This window comes from Equus caballus, chromosome 1 (assembly GCF_041296265.1).
Source record: "Equus caballus isolate H_3958 breed thoroughbred chromosome 1, TB-T2T, whole genome shotgun sequence".
Lineage (NCBI taxonomy): Eukaryota > Metazoa > Chordata > Mammalia > Perissodactyla > Equidae > Equus > Equus caballus.
Genome location: NC_091684.1, coordinates 31,690,659 through 31,704,156, shown reverse-complemented (window position 1 = coordinate 31,704,156; position 13,498 = coordinate 31,690,659). Strand labels below are relative to the sequence as shown.

The window sequence follows — 13,498 nt, the reverse complement described above, 5'->3', positions numbered from 1 at the left end:
AGAGGATAAAGATGTTGTTCCGGCCTCGTTGGTGAGCCTGACTATTAAGGTCAGCATATAGAACATCTTTCTACTCCTAAGAAAAGGGCCCATTTTTACCATGAGGCGATTGAAGAAGGCCTCTTTGGAAAACCCACTCTGAGACGTGTTGTTTCTTGCTCAGGCCCACAAGGATGAAGAGGAGGCCATTGGGTTTGCTGCCTTCCATTCTAGAATCACAGTGAAACAAGGTGAGAGCAAGTTTCCCGCTTGACTCCTGCTCTTAGGTTAGAGGATGGAAACCACCAGGAACTCTACACTGCTCAGCCGCTATCTTCCTCTCCCCTTACTTTACAAAGGTCATGGCCCAAACCTAAAAAACATTAACTGCTAAGGAGACTAGGCTTGTCAGAGAACACACCACCTGTGTAGATGAGGGGCTGAGGTTAAAAACCACCGGTGCTATTAGGCAGTCCCTGGACATCTCTAATTTAATTAGTCCTGATGAAGCATACCTAATAAGATTACTACTACATTTCATTTTCATTTATACAGCTTTCTTGAAATATAGTTCACATATAATACATCAATTAATGTATACACTTCAGTGGCTTTTAGTATATTCACAGAGTTGTGCATCCATCACTACAACCATTTTTAGAATATTTTCTTTACCCTAAAAGGAAACCCTGCACCCCTCAACTATCATTCCCCTATACTGCTTCTCCCCCGCCCCTGTTCCCAGCCCAGGAAACCACTAATCTACCTTCTATCTCCATAAATTTTGCCTATTCTAGATATTTCATATAAATGGAATCATCCTATAGGTGGTCCTTTGTGACTGACTTCTTTCATTTAGCACTACTATATTTCTTAAAGACAGAGGTATCTTCAATGTTTGTCAAAGGGGATTTGCTAAATAAAGCAGAGTGCAGCTATACTGTGGATTATTGCAGCACTTTAAGAAAAATAGGTAGATCTACATATACTAATAAAGGTCTCCAATATATGCACATAAATATGAAATCTAGGAGAATATACATCACGATGAAAGTGGAGACCGCCAGGGAAAGGGGAGAGAGGAATAAGATTAGGGATGGAATGCAAAGAAGAGTTTCCTTATTTGGAATATATTAATTTTTTTCAAGGATAATTTATTCATGCATTACTTTAAAATTAAAAATTAATTAAAAAGAAAACATTAGACTTCTGGTTTCCCATTCCACATGTAAGGAGCTTGGAAGTAACTACTCTGTCCTAACAATAAGTAAAAAGCTGAAACAACTGAAAAATCAATAACTTCTCTTGGATTTATAAGAAAAGGGAGGACACAGTGCAAACCACTGCCCCCAAGATTGGAGAGTCATACAGGTGAATACAGGTAGGTGATCACCGCTAACAAGAGCCGAGACTTGGAGCAGAAACTGCCGTGGGAACCAGTGCCGGTGCAGGGAAACCTGAACTGTAACTGGCTGTAGGAGTTAAAAGGTCCAGGGGGACCCAGTCATAGAGGGGCCGACACAATAGTGTACTATACACAATATTGTACTGCTCAATCAGGCTCCTATAGTAATATCAGAGAAAAATCTCCTCCTGCTTCTGACAGGGGGAGGGGAAAATGAACCATTTTGAAATAAACCAGAGCCCTGTTCTTACCAAGGCCTGCCCTCAGAGAAACTAGTTAGCCAGAGCTTAACCTGTTGGGGTTTTATCAGAGCCTAACTGACCAGGGGAAGGGAAATACCCAACTCAGTCTACTCTAGCCATGCTGTCCCACCTAAGGGGAGGAGAAGAAAAATAGAGAAACATTTGTGAAGTTCACAGGCTCACTGAAAGACTGAGACCTAATCATAGGCCTATAGGATGCTTCCCCTCCCCCCACGCCTCACCACCACATTACTAAAGGCCTATTCACAGCAGTTCCTTTATCCAGTACATCATGTTCAGCTGGTAAGAAAAATTACAAGTCACACAAAAGTAAAAAAAACACAATTTGAAGAGACAGAGCAAACATCAGAACCAGACATGGCAGGTTGGAATGATCAGACCAGGAATTTAAAACATCTATGATTAACATGCTAAGGGCTCAAATGGATAAAGGAGACAGCATGCAAGAACAGATAGACAATGTAAGCAGAGAGATGGAAATCCTAAGACATAACCAAAAAGAAATGCTAGAGATAAAAAAACACTGTAACAGAAATGAAGAATGCCTTTGATAAGCTTATTTGCAGACTGGACAGGGCTGAGGGAAAGAAATATCTGAGCTAGAAGATATATCAATAGAATCCTGGAAAACCAAAAAGCAAAGAGAACAAAGACTGAAAAAGGGAACATTAGAAATGCGCGCGAGAGAAGCAGGAGCTTTCCTTGGAAAGCCCCAGAAGGAAGCTGGACAGGAAGTCCTAGGATGCCCTGACACCTCCTGAAGAACCTGTAACCATTCAGACATCACAGACCCAACCAACTGACCCAATGTGCAGATAAACTTCTTGGATAAGATCCAGGCCCATAGCAAAGCCCAGGAACACGGTCTACTTCGACCACAGGTCAGTGCAAAATTGTCCTCAGGTTCCTGCTAATGTAAAGGGAAGTGGGAGACTGGGGACTCTGAGCACTGAGAGAGACTGTCAAATCCAGGAAATATAAGGGAGGCAGGTACTACATTATCCAGGATGGTTACACAGAGACCAGGATCCAATTTCTAGAACCTTGGGAACTACCTCAACCTCAGTAGTCTCTACAGAGATTAGTGTCTCCACAGAGATTAGTGGAGTAGCTCTTAAAAAGAGAAAAAGGGAACTTTTTTTTTTTTTTTTTTTTTTACTATTTTCTGGGATAGCAGGGAAGAGAGAAGCTGGGCAGGCTAATTTGGTAGCCAGTGATTGTAGGGAAGAATCCCTAAGAAAACAGACTGAGCAGCCTTGAAAAGGAAAAGACATTAGCTAGGATCCCGGGTTTAAGCAGCTAATTATAGATCATGAGTAGAATTTAGGTTCATTTTCAACAGACTTTGATGTTGCTTAAGACCTGAGCATAACTAATTTACTTATACAATAACCTTAGAAGCAATGTCTGCTGTCTACCTATCTGGGGATAGACTTCAGGTCACTATGCTGTTGTGGTGGTCCATGGTGGATCTTAGGTAGAAGAGAGTCGAATTGGAGTGTCACAAAAAATAGAGATAAGATAGAACTCGTCTATTCTAACAGATGCCCAAATAGGTGAAGTCACTTGCTTGAAGCCCACTGGTGAATTTGTAGCAGCAATAGCCATAGAAACATTGACGACAAAATAGCTAATATTTATTAAGTGCTTACTATGTGCCAAGCAGTATGCTAAGCATTTCATATTCATTATTTCAATTAGTCCTCATAACAGCCTTATGATGCAGATGTTATCATTATTCCCATTTTATGGATTAAAAAATAGAAGCTCAGAGAGATTAAGTAATTTCCTTAAGGTCAAACACCTGGTGAGAGGCTAGAACTGTATGTCACGTCTTGTGGTTCTAGTGTAATGTCACTGCCCTGCCCTGATGCCGACCCTTGACTTTCCTGCCCTAGGCCTCCTTCAGCCACTAAAATATTTAACTCCCTATAGCTTCCAAACTGAAGACAGGCTCATCTATTCTTGTCATTTTTAATTGTATATTTGAGCTAAATTCGTCTGATAATGACAAGAGGTTATTTTAGTAAATAAATATCCACTAGAATTTTGCTGGTCCTGTGTGAACCTCTGGTTAGTATTTTCATAGCTGACACTTATAATCTAGGTGTTTATTGTCGCTGTCTAACTAAAAATTAAAATTGACTCCTGAGTTTAAAACTGGAATGAAACCCCTGCTTCACTTTTTACTGGAAGTAATAAAGGTCTAAAACGAGTTCAGAAATAACTTAAATATTATATACTAAGCTACAAAGTGAACCAATTTATGACATCACAGACAAAACCTAGAGTAGTTTAAAATAATCAAAGTTGTCATAGAAGAGTACAAATCACCAGGGAAACAATAAAAATTCTGGCATATGAGAAGGTGGATTACGTTTACCAAAGGGAATAATGTAGGCTGGCGGGGGAGGGGCGAATCTTTGAAGACCACTCATCCACAGAACCAAGTCAACTGAAGACCACGGAGAAATAAAAAGCAACTCAATTTGGTTTAATATATATTTTTTGTGAGAAACAGAAAATGTTTAACTCATCTGCTTTTTCAATTATGAACAGGAAACATAAAACTATAGTCAATAAATACACCAAAAATTGTAATAAAAACTACTCCAGGCCCATGTTACAGCCAGTGAAAGAGAAAAAGGAGAAGCAGAGTGGGAGGGAGAGCAGGGGAGAGAAAAAAAGACGCCCAGCAGGGTCCCAGCACCTCTGCCTCTGTCACCATCAGACCCCTTCCCTCTCACAGAGTGCCCTCCTCAGGACTATCGTATTTCTTGGTTTCCTTGCTGCCTAAACTTCTCAAGCACGCCCTTTGCTCCCACTTTCTCTCCCTCTCCCATGCTCTCTCTAACCTTCCCCCTCAGGGCTCTGAGGAAACTTGGAGAAGATTATCAATGACCTCTTCTCTAATCACAGCCCTTACTCTCTATGGCCTTTCTCTGGAACTTTCAACTGCTAATCAGCCTTTCCTTCTTTATTCTTTTTTTTTTTTTAATTACCAAAGTAATATATATTCACATGGTTAAAAAAAAATACCAGAAGACTTATATGAAGAGTGCTGCCTCTCTCAAGAAATAGACTACTATTTTCTTTTTTCTTTTTTGCTGAGGAAGATTCAACCTGAGCTAACATCTGTGCCAATCTTCCTCTATTTTTTAGTATGTGGGCTGCCAGCACAGCATGGCTGCTAATAGAGTGGTATAGGTCCACGCCCCGGAACTGAACCAGGGCCACCGAAGTGGAGCGTGCTGAACTTAACCACTAGGATATCCAGGCTGGCCCCTAGACTACCATTTTGTGTGTGTGTGTGTGTGAGGAAGATTGGCCCTGAGCTAACATCTGTGCCAGTCTTCTATTTTATGTGGGACACTGCCACAGCTTGGCTTGACAAGTGGTGCTAGGTCTGTGTCTGGGATCTGAACCTGTGAAGCCCTGGCTGCTGAAGTGGAGCGTGGGAACTTAACCACTATTCCACCAGGCCAGCCCCTAGACTACTATTTTTTAATCATCAGTTTTAGAAATTATCCCTGACTTTCTGATATGAAAGATGAGGATTTAGCTCTTTAAAAGCCCTCACCATCTATTCCTTCCTTCCTTCTCCCAATAGGATTAAATTATATTCTCACTTCCTCTACTGTTCACCTCTGTAATTTCAAACAACATATTTAAACCTGTAATTCTTTTGTTAGCAACTACACACAGTTACCTATTCATACTCCACTGGAAAGGAAACCAGCTACTCCTCTATATTATTTCACTGTCTTCCTCAACTTGACTTTAGTATTACAGGACGCTCTTGTCAGAAAGGTGCAATTTGAAAATAAAATTTATTGTTTATTTTAGGAACTTTGTGAAAACCCATTTAAATGAACATCCGACTGCTGAAGCTTTCAATAGATAGTACCAAATGACTGTTTACTCTCCCAGAGTCTTTGAACCCCTCACCCAAAAATCCTTGCTTTGCTATGTCCACCAATCCTAAACCTTATGCCATGATACTCAGCTAATCCTAATTAAGCCCATACAGTGAAAAACCTCCTTTAAGCCAGACCTCAAAAAAAGCTTTATAAATATCCCAACCTTGACCTTGCCCTTCTGAGACGCTTCTAGGACTTTTAAAAGGTATTTTCTCCCTTACTACATTGAGCAATAAACTCAGTTTTGCCTTATCAACAGGTTAGTACGGTGGTATTTTGCAGCCAGCATTCAACAATTTTGGCAGTCTCACTGAGATGCCATTGAGACTGCTTCACCACCAGGACCCAAGACTGTCAGTTCAGAAACAGTGCTCCTCACACTCCTCTGTCTCCTGCTGGGATCTCTCTGACATTGACACTGAAGTTTCTAAGTCCTGCATTGGGCCTGACTCATTTCTTTTTTATTTCTTTTCTTTGAGCTCCCCAAATGCTGAACATACTTTGTGTCCCAGGATTAAGAAATCCGTTCTAGGAATCCTTTGGTTATCTGATCAGATTGGAAAAACTATTATCCTTGGTAGAAATCTGCCTTATTAGTAAAAGCACTAGTAGTTGTTTCTGTCTTTCCCATTTCTTGTTGTGCATCTTTAAGATGAAAGTTCAAAGCAGAGAGGAAAAAGACCCAGAGTCTTTTCATCAAGCTAGCCCCAAGGACTAAGAAATTCAGAACGTTTTGTTGGGGAGGAAAAAGTTTTCCTTGATCCTCTTAAGGTCCTGGCTGGGTCTGAAAGTTAAACCAACAAAGACAGATTAACAGGAGAAAAGCAAACAAATTTATTAATATAAGATTTTATGTGACACAGTAGCCTTCATAAAGAAATGAAGACCCAAAGAAATGGTTAAGCCTGAGTATTTTTATGCTAGGACTGATGAAGAGTGGACAGTTGTGGATAAATACGATAGGGCAAAGAGCACGAGATAAGTTTAGGAAAACGGGGAAATTTAGCAAAGGCTGTTTCTTCAGATTCTTCTCGACTTCCTGCTTCAGGAAAGAAGGGCAGGAGTGGTGGGAAGGTCAGAGTGACTGTCATGCTTCTGCTGTTTTCTCAAACTCCTTCAGCTTAAAATATTCAGTTTGCCAAGGTGCCATATTTTTGGGTAGTGCATCTTGAACCCCATCAATTTCTTCTTGACCAGCATCCTTTGGACAAACTATACATTGGGTCAGTTTTCAAAAGCTTATAAGGACTTTCCTTCCTCTTGCTGTTCCATCTGTGGGACTTTGATTCTGGGAGAGATGTCTTCTCCAACCTTTCTGTCCCATGGAAACTGGGAATTCATCAAGTTTACCAATGGAGATGGCTCAGCTATTTGGATGGGGACCCAAGTCACAATGTGACACTTTTTTTTTATTTTTTATTTTTTTAATTTTTTTATTTTTTTTATTGAGTTATTGATAGGTTACAATCTTGTGAAATTTCAATTGTACATTAATGTTTGCCAGAAGTGGTAGGTGCACCACTTCACCCTTTGTGCCCACCCCCCAGCCCACCTTTCCCCTGGTATCCACTAAACAGTTCTTGGTCCATAGTTTTAAATTCCTCATATGAGTGGAGTCATACACAGATTATCTTTCTCTCGCTGGCTTATTTCACTTAACATAATTCTCTCAAGGTCCATCCATGTTATTGCAAATGGAATGATTTTGTTCTGTTTTGCAGCTGAGTAGTATTCCATTGTATATATGTACCACATCTTCTTTATCCATTCGTCTGTTGATGGGCACTTAGGTTGCTTCCACATCTTGGCTATTGTAAACAGTGCTGCAATGAACATTGGGGTGCACAGGACTTTTGGGATTGCTGACTTCAGGCTCTTTGGATAAATACCCAGTAGTGGGATGGCTGGATCGTATGGTAGTTCTATTTTTAGTTTTTTGAGGAATCTCCATACTGTTTTCCATAGTGGCTGCACCAGTTTGCATTCCCACCAGCAGTGTATGAGGGTTCCTTTTTCTCCGCAACCTCTCCAACATTTGTTGCTATTAGTTTTAGATATTTTTGTCATTCTAACGGGTGTAAGGTGATATCTTAGTGTAGTTTTGATTTGCATTTCCCTGATGATCAGCGATGATGAGCATCTTTTCATGTGCCTATTGGCCATCAGTATATCTTCTTTGGAGAAATGTCTGTTCATGTCTCCAGTCCATTTTTTGATTGGGTTGTTTGATGTTTTGTGGTTGAGTTGCGAGAGTTCTTTACATATTAAGGATATTAAGCCTTTGTCAGATATATGACTTGCAAATATTTTTTCCCAGTTAGTGGGTTGTTTTTTTGTTTCAATCCTGTTTTCATTTGCCTTGAAGAAGCTCTTTAATCTGATGAAGTCCCATTTGTTTATTCTTTCTATTGTTTCCCTTCTCTGAGAAGACATGGTGTCCGAAAAGATCCTTTTAATGCTTATGTCAAAGAGTGTACTGCCTACGTTTTCTTCCAGAAGCCTTATGGTTTCAGGTCTCACCTTTAGGTCTTTAATCCATTTTGAGTTTATTTTGGTGAATGGTGAAAAAGAATGGTCAATTTTCATTCTTTTACATGTGGCTTTCCAGTTTCCCCAGCACCATTTGTTGAAAAGACTTTCTTTTCTCCATTGTATGCCCTCAGCTCCTTTGTCAAAGATAAGCTGTCCATAGATGTGTGGTTTTATTTCTGGGCTTTCAATTCTGTTCCATTGATCTGTGCACCTGTTTTTGTACCAGTACCATGCTGTTTTGATTACTGTAGCTTTGTAGTATGTTTTGAAGTCAGGGATTGTTATGCCTCCCGTTTTGTTCTTTTTTCTCAGGATTGCTTTAGAAATTCGGGGTCTTTTGTTGCCCCATATGAATTTTAGGATTCTTTGTTCTAATTCTGTAAAGAATGTCATTGGGATTCTGATTGGGATGGCGCTGAATCTGTAGATTGCTTTAGGTAGAATGGACATTTTAACTATGTTTATTCTTCCAATCCATGTACATGGAATGTCTTTCCATCTCCTTATGTCGTCATCCAATTCTCTCAGAAAGGCCTTATAATTTTCATTATATAGGTCCTTCACTTCCTTAGTTAAATTTACCCCAAGGTATTTTATTCTTTTTGTTGCGAATGTGAATGGTATTGTATTCTTGAGTTCTTTTTCTGTTAGTTCGTTATTGGAGTATAGAAATGCTACTGATTTATGCAAATTGATTTTGTACCCTGCAACTTTGCTGTAGTTGTTGATTACTTCTAAGAGTTTTCCAATGGATTCTTTGGGGTTTTCTATATATAAGATCATGTCGTCTGCAAACAGCGAGAGTTTCACAATGTGACACTTAACCAACTGTTTCCACAACCTCCCATGGGTTTGTCTCAGTCTAAAGCTAATGATTCAACCTTCCAGGCCATACTCCTGCTTCTTACATGTATTCAAACAAAATCCAAAGTCATGAACTTACTTCCTAAATGACATAATTTCACCAAAGACAATTTAGAATTACAGAATTTTTGATAGAACCAAACACATTCATTTGAGAAACACCTTAGAATGAAAAGGGAGTAAATACCAAATGGTCTGCTTTCTTTTTTTGCAAGGAAGACTGGCCCTGAGCTAACATCTGTTGCCAATCTTCCTCTTTTTTTTGCTAAGGATGATTAGCCCTGAGCTAACATCTGTGCCCATCTTTCTCTATTTTGTATATGGAATGCCACCACAGCATGGCTTGATGAGTGGTGCTAGGTCTGCACCCGGAATTCATACCTGTGAACCCTGGGCCACCAAAGCAGAGTGCGTGAACTTAATCATTATGCCACTGGGCCAGCCCCTCAAATGGTTTGCATTTTTGATTGATATGAAGAAGTATCCAAAAGAAATTCAACTCCAAATTGTTTCCTTCAGAGACTCCTTGGTCAAGGCAAAGGAAAAATGTGAAACACTTAAAACTATTTTTCTTTTAGATCTTCCACAACTCGAACCTTGAAACAAATGGCGCTTGCCTTCATCTTCCTCTTGCCCCATCCTATGCCCTTCCATTTGCCTCTGCTTCTCTCTTCTTCACCCACTCCACTTCTCTCCTGGCTGGCCAGAAACCCTCTAAGCTCAATTATACCTTAAAGTTAAACACCATTCAGAACAGGGAAACCCTCTGGCTTTTATCAATCTGAGCTGAGAGCCATTGAAAAAAGACTTTCTTCAAAAAACAAGAAAAATCATAAATAAACAAGCTTACACTAAACCTAAACAAACTAGAAAAAGAAGAACAAATAAATCCCAAAGTTGGTAGAATGAAGGAAATAATAAAAATCAGAGCAGAAATAAATGAAATAGACTAAGAAAACAGTAGAAAGGATTAATGAGACAAAGAGCTGGTTCTTTGAGAAGATAAAGAAAATTGACAAATCCTTGGCCAGACTCACCGAGAAAAAAGATGGAAGACTGAAATAAATAAAATCAGAAATGAAAGAGGACACCACAGAATTACAACAGACACCACAGAAATACAAAAGGTTATAAGAGAATACTATGAAAAGCTATACACCAACAAACTTGATAACCTAGAAAAAATGGATAAATTATTAGAATTATACAACATCCCAAAACTGAATCAAGAAGAAAGAGAGAATCTGAATAGACCAATCACAAGCAGAGAGATTGAAACAGTAATCAAAAACCTCCCCATAGGTCATTTCGAAGAGGGCTTGTGAACCAGGAGTTCTTAATGCTGTGATCAAAGACTGAAGTTCTCTATTGGTTGTAATAGTCACTCAAAAGTGCTGTTTTCCTGAGAAGATATAAAATTTAGCCACTTATACCCATGAGTGAGTGAGTGATGTGGGGAAGTAAATAAAATGTTGCTCAAGTTTAAAAAACAAAACCAAAAAACCTCCCCCAAAACAAAAGTCCAAGACCAGATGGCTTCTCTGGTGAATTTTACCAAACATTCAAAGCAAACCTAATTTCTATTCTTCTCAAATTATTCTGAAAAATTGAAGAGGACAGGACACTTCCTAACTCATTTTATGAGGGCAACACTACCCTGATACCCAAACCAGACAAGGACAATACAAAAAAGAGAAATTACAGGCCAATATAGCTGATGACCATAGGTGCAAAAATCCTCAACAAAATATTAGCACATTAAATACAACAATACATTAACAGGCTCATACACCATGATCAAGTGGGATTTATTCCAGGGATGCAGGGATGGTTTGACATCCGCAGATCAATCAATGTGATACATCACATTAACAAAACGAGGAATAAAAACCACTTGATCATCTCAATAGATCAAGAGAAAGCATTTGACAAGATCCAACAGCCATTTATGATAAAAACTCTCAATAAAATTGGTATAGAAGGAAAGTATCTCAACATAATAAAGGCCATATATGACAAACCCACAGCCAACCTCATACTCATTGGTGAAAAACTGACAGCCATTCCTCTGAAAGCAGGAACAAGACAAGGGTGCCCACTCTTGCCACTCTTATTCAACATAGTGCTGGAAGTTTTAGCCAGAGCAATTAGGGAAGAAAAAGATATAAAAGTGATCTAAATTGGAAAGGAAGAAGTAAAACTCTCACTGTTTGTGGATGACATGATTCTATATGTGGAAAACCCTAAAGAATCTACCAGAAAACTATTAGACGTAATCGACAGCTACAGAAAGGTACAGAATACAAAATCAACATACAAAATCAGTTGCATTTCTATATATTACTAACAAACTAGCAGAAAGAGAAATCAAAACTACAATCCTATTTACAATCACAACAAAAAGAACGAAATACCTACAAATAAATTTAACCAAGGAAATGAAAGACCCACACACTGAAAACTATAAGACATTATTGAAAGAAATTGAAGAAGACAAAAGGAAATGGAAAGATATTCCATGTTCATGGATTGGAAGAATAAACATAGTTAAAATGTCCATATTACCTGAAGTAATCTACAGATCCAATGCAATCCCAATAGAAATTCCAATGACATTCTTCATTGAAATAGAACAAAGAATCCTAAAATTTATATGGAACAACAAAATACCCCGAATAGCCAAAGCAATCTTGAGAAAAAATAACAAGGCTGGAGGCACCACAATCCCCGACTTCAAAATATACCACAAAGCTATAGTAATCAAAACAACATGGTACTGGCAGAAAAACAGACACACAGACCAATAGAACAGAATTTAAAGCCCAGAAATAAAACCACACATCTATGGAAAGCGGCCAAGGGGCCAAGAACATACAATGGGGGAAGGAGAGTCTCTTCAATAAATGGTGTTAGGGAAGCTGGACATGCAAAAGAATGAAAGTAGACCATTATCTTATACCATACACAAAAATTAACTCAAAATGGATTAAAGACTTGAATGTCAGACCTGAAACCATAAAACTCCAAGAAGAAAATATAGGCAGTACATTCTTTGACATCGGTCTTAGCAGTATCTTTTTGAATATCATGTCTACACAGGCAGGGGAAACAAAAGAAAAAATAAACAATTGGGACTACATCAGACTAAAAAGCTTGTGTAAGGCAAAGGAAACCATGAACAAAAAGAAAAGACACCCCACCAACTGGGAGAAAATATTTGCAAATAATATATCTGACAAAGGGTTAATTTCCAAAATAACATAAAGAACTCATACAACTCAACAACAACAACAAAACAAACAACCTGATCAAAAAATGGGCAGATGATATGAACAGAAATTTTTCCAAAGAAGATATACAGATGGCCAAACAGACACATGAAAAGAAGTTCAACGTCCCTAATTATTAGGGAAATGCAAATCAAAACTACAATGAGACATCACCTTACACCTGTCAGAATGGCTATAATTAACAAGACAATAAACAAATGTTGGAGAGGATGTGGAGAAAAGGGAACCCTCATATACTGCTGGTGGGAATGAAAATTAGTGCAGCCACTATGGAAAATAATATGAAGATTTCTCAAAAAATTAACAATAGAGATACTGTCTGACCTAGCTATCCCACTACCGGCTATTTATCCAGAGAACTTGAAATCAACAATTCAAAGAGATTTATGCATCCCTGTGTTCATTGTACCATTATTCACAATAGCCAAGATGTAGAAGCAACCCATGTGCCCATCAATGGACGAATTGATAAAGAAGATGTGGTATATAGATTCAATGGGATACTACTCAGCCATAAAAAAGACAAAATCGTACCATTTACGACAACATGGATGGACGTTGAGGGTATTATGTTAAGCAAGATAAGCCAGACAGGGAAAGACAAACGCTGTATGATTTCACTCATATGCAAGATAAACAAACACATGGATAATGAGAACGGATTACTGATTACCAGAGGGGAAGGGGGTGCAAAAGGGGCAAAGGGGCACCTATGTATGGTGACGGATAAAAGCTAGGTGGATAAAAGGTGGTGAACAGGCTGTCTATACAGAAACTGATATATAATAATGTACGCCTGAAATTTACACAGTGTTATAAGCCAATATGACCTTAATAAAATAATTTTTTTAAAAAAAGAAAAAAGACTTTCCATACTGAGACAAGAGATAGTGAAATTTGCAGAGGAATTTAGAATAGTTTTAGTTGTGTATAATCCAGGGTTCCCAGATCTACACCCATTAGTTCATACATTAGTGGGAACCTCAAATGCAAAAAATCAGATGGAGAAGGCAGAATGAGAAGACCATGAGGATGACTTACAAGACCAGAATTGCGTCAGAAGCTCTGATTCAGTCCTAGAAGAAATAAAGATGAGTCCATCTGAGACTTCAAGGATAAGCTCTTTAACACCTTTAGACAGCATTCAGAAGTAGATCCTGAAGCAGAGGTGACTCTGGCTCTCTCCTCACATTTTGAGAATGGTCTTAAACCAGAAATAGTGGATTTAATATGCAAGTGAAATCT

The 13,498-nt window shown here is 38.7% G+C and overlaps 1 protein-coding gene and 1 non-coding gene across 3 annotated transcripts in view; one reads left to right on the top strand and one right to left on the bottom strand.

The window, feature by feature from the left end:
- Positions 1–13,498, bottom strand: part of HPSE2 (heparanase 2 (inactive)) — a 607,109-nt gene that overhangs the window by 89,703 nt on the left and 503,908 nt on the right. The gene's annotated exons all lie outside the window — the stretch shown is intronic.
- On the top strand, positions 10,264–10,381 carry LOC111769742 (small nucleolar RNA SNORA25). The gene has a single exon (XR_002802548.1). It is a non-coding gene; the product is annotated as a small nucleolar RNA SNORA25 (small nucleolar RNA).